Below are 4,516 nucleotides of genomic sequence, written 5' to 3' on the forward strand. Positions count from 1 at the left end.
AGTGACAATGAAACATCAGAACGCCCGGCGACATTGACATTCTCCTATTCTCCGCTGCCGTGTTCAGTGCTCCCCTGAGATTATTTGCCATAGAGTAGCCTCTAATGCACGGCAATGCAATCAAATGTAATGCAATGCAATACAATCGAATCTAATGCAATGCAATCAAATCTAATACAATGTAATGTCATATGCTATAACATGACGCAATGTTATGATCTGTTCTGTCTTGTCCCCTGAGCAAGGGGCAGCGTTTCCATACAGGGACTACAGATTCTGCCCAGGGGGGACACTAGATGTGTTTCTGTCTGTCTGCAGTTTTCCATCAGGGCCTCCAGGCCTGCATCCATAAAGACGAGGAGGACACCAGACCCTGCAGCAGCCGTGACCCTCTCTCATTCTTATTGGTGGGCCGTGAGCCTCTCTCATTCTTATTGGTGGGCTATGTGACCCTCTCTCATTCTCATTCTTATTGGTGGGCCGTGTGACCCTCTCTCATTCTTATTGGTGGGCCGTGACCCTCTCTCATTCTTATTGGTGGGCTGTGTGACCCTCTCTCATTCTTTTTGGTGGCTCCCACTCGTAAACAGTCCCTCCATGGAGCGCTACCTGGGACTGGAAACACCACGGAGGATTGAGTGGATGGAATGAGGATGAATAGAGAGAGATTGAGAGAGAGAGAGAGAGAGAGAGAGAGAGAGAGACATATGAGCTACTCAGTCATCACAGAGATACAAGGATGCTCCACTCTGGGGGGAGGGGGGGTGATGTCCGAGTGATTTCTGGGACAGGTGGATGGGGTGAGGTCAGGGGGGTGGAGGGAGTTGAGGGACAGAGATTATGTGCAGAGGGGGCAGGGATTATGTGCAGAGGGGAAGGCTTTGTGTGTAAAGTTTCCAGTCTTTTACAGTAATAAATAAGCTGTATTATAGCCAGGCTTCCAAGTAAGGGATAATGTATAGAACGCCGGTCATTATGGGGAAAATAAGTCCCGACAGGGCGAACCGGACCCCGACGCGCCAGCGGAGGGGTCTTGTTTCGCCCTGAAGGGACTTATTTTCCCATAATGACCGGCGTTCTATACATTATCCCGCTTATTATACGGCTACTTGCCAAAACGAGATAATAAACTCCACGATATGTCTCTTTACACTTATTTGTTACCGTTTTGTCGTGGCTTTTGCTGAGAAACAAATAGTTTGCAACACACGCTGAACTTGAATCAAACATTTTTTAGAACACAGCTGATCAACCGTCTGCTTTCACTTTTGAATGAAGTTCCAAGCACAAACTCCGTTGCCATTGACAGCGGTCATTCTTGTTTTCAGAGGTCCTTTCCCAAGAAATAATGACCGCTAGAACTTTCGGAAATCCCATTCAAGTCAATGGAGCATTCTACTTGCATTGTGAAGAGCCGTAAAATAAAGTGGGATAATCTTCAGTCAAAGGAAGAAGAATAAGCAGATTTGTTTTCCATAAAGATGGAGATTTGGAGAACAGAATATGACTGCACCTCCACCCTTTCCATCTCTGGTCTTCCGCTGGGGTTTTCCCAAAAGCCAGTGCCCTGTGAAGACAGAATATGGGAGACAGGATTCTTTTGTTGGCCCCGCTCATCCGCATTGCTGCAGTTCCACTGCCACAGCCCTTGTTCACTCCTGTCCTGCAGTCACACCTCACTTGAATTCCATTATGGCCAATTATGCTCAGCCACACTGCAGATATTCTATATTGATTCCAGATCAGGGGAGTCCCTCCCCCCGCCAGTCGCATATATCTGCATACACAGTCAGAGATAAGGCCACCCTGTGTGCCCATCTGCTTCCTCCTCCTCCTCATCCTCTTCCTCCTCTGACTCCGACCCGACACGCTGGATCACACTCATGCATTCCACTAGTGATCACATCTCCCTTAGCAACTGATGCGGACCTCCTAGTGGCTCATGGCAACCCCCACCCTGGTGCTGGGGCTGCGGGTGGTTTGTGTTCATAGAAGTGGTGTCTCCCTGGTGCCCCCCCCCCCCTCAGCCTATACACACACACACACACACACACACACACACACACACACAGAATCAAACACATGTTCACGCATGGGGAGGGTGACACAAACTCACTCACTCACATACTGTACACAGTAATACACAGTTAATGTGTGTTGACAGACACATAAGCACACACACACATTCACACAGATACACACACTCTCCCTCACACACACACACACACACAACACCCCCCACCACCACCACCACCACACACACACACACACACACACACACACACACACACACACACACACACACACACAGGCACCCACACTAACACCCCCCCCCCCCCTCCCCACCACCACCACCACCACCACCACACACACACACACACACACACACACACACACAAACAGGCACCCACACTAACACCCCCTCCCCTTCCCACCACCACCACCACCACCACCACTACACACACACACACACACACACACACACACACACACACACACACACACGCTGCACACATGGTGTTTTGCGGCTGCTGTTTCTCTCCATCGTCCATCGTTGCATCAGCGGCTTTGATCTCCAGCCCGCCCGCCGCCGATAACGGAAGGGACCGGCTAAACGGAGTGAGTAAGAGGAAGGAGGGGAAGAGAAAAAAAGACGGAGAGGAAGAAGAGGAAGAGGAAGATGATGAAGAAGAAGCGGGGATCACCCCAAACCTGCTCAGGCTCCCCCCTGGTGCACTGTGCACATGCTCGGCGCTGGAAGGCGTTTCGGAGCCAATTAACAAGCAGCTAGAGATGAGAGCAGGAGAGGAGGACAGGAGCAACAGATTGCATCAGAGACAGCAGACCTTCAGGCCTCTTCAGGGGAGAGGGAGAGGGAGAGAGAGAGAGAGATGGAGATGGAGAGGTGGAGAGAGAGAGATGGAGAGAGAGAGAGATGGAGAGAGATGTAAAGATCACTTTGATTGACATTATGCCTATAGTCCCTTCTGATAAACTGAGATGGAGAGAGAGAGAGATGTAAAGATCACTTTGATTGACATTATGCCTATAGTCCCTTCTGATAAACTGAAAAGTGTGTGTGTGTGTGTGTGTGTGTGTGAGTGAGTGAGTGAGTGAGTGAGTGAGAAAGAGAGAGAGAAAGACAGAGAGCGCAATTGTGTCTGTATGCTTTAATATTACCTTTCTGACAGATTAACATCACATGTATGGACTAAAATGAAACATAATGTGAGTGTATGTGTGAACTAGAGATAGCAAGAAAGGCTGTGTGTGTGCGCGCATGTGTACAGTATGGGTGTGTGTGTGTGTGCGCAATCCATGATTCACGGCAGTATCAGAGTTTAATCTTCCAGTGTCTCTGCTTCTGCACCCCGTGCAGTCACGTGTGACACAAAACAATGAAACCTCCCTCTGTCTGTGTGTGTTTGTGTGTGTGTGTACGTGCGTGCGTGTGTGTGTGCGTGTGTCTGTGTGTGTGTCTGTGTCTCTGTGTGTGTTGCGTATGCATGTGTGCATGTACACAGCCAAGCATGTTGTGTGTGTGTGTGTGTGTGTGTGTGTGTGTGTGTGTGTGTGTGTGCGCGTGTGTGTGTGTGTGTGTGTGTGTGTGTGTCTGTGTGTGTCTGTGTGTGTGTGCATGTGTGTGTGTATACAGCCAAGCATGTTGAGTGTGTCTGTGTGTGTGCGCACACATATCTCCAGAGCTGAAACAGGGGAGTCATTTGTATTGATAACCACGTTCTCTCATCTTCCTCTGGCTCTGTTTGCTAATCGCTTCTCCATCAGGGAAGTACCTGGCTCTGGGATAGGGCCACACATTGCTAATAGCTCATTTTCATTGATGGCTGGTCACACACACACACACACACACACACACACACACACACACACACACACAGAGAGAGAGAGACTGTGGAAATACACCCTCTCCCTGCTCCGGTCTAGGAGCCATTCATTTGAGTTTGACCATCAACAGCATGTCCAATCTGGGCTTGTATGTGCAACGGCTAACCCAAATTGAATTTCATTGCTTTAGGGGCCTGATTTAACTGGATTATTTAATCTATTCCAAATTAAGCACTTGGAATAGAGCATCTTGGAAAGAGAGATCGCTAAAGACAGCGAGAGGGAGGGAGGGAGGGAGGGATGAAGAGCGGGAGATCAAGAGATCAAGAGAGAGAGAGAGAGAGAGAGAGAATGGGAGGTGGAATAGTTTCACTGATGTTTGTTTTTCTGACAGCATGTTTATAAGTTATAGTATACCTTGCACCATATCTATTGCTCTTTCTTATCTCTCTCTCTCATTCTCTCTCTCTCTCTCTCTTTCTCTCTCTAACATTTTCTCTTTTCCTCCTTTAACAATAAACACTGTACATGCTTCTAAATTGCTTGCTACATACATCCACCGTATGAGAAACACCACACCCACCCTTGCATTCTCCATTTCTGTTTCCCTGTTCCTCTCCCCCTTTCCCTCTCTCCCCCCTCCCTCCCTCTTTTTCCCCTCCTCCTCTCG

This window comes from Alosa sapidissima, chromosome 6 (genome assembly GCF_018492685.1).
Source record: "Alosa sapidissima isolate fAloSap1 chromosome 6, fAloSap1.pri, whole genome shotgun sequence".
NCBI classification, from domain to species: Eukaryota; Metazoa; Chordata; class Actinopteri; order Clupeiformes; family Clupeidae; genus Alosa; species Alosa sapidissima.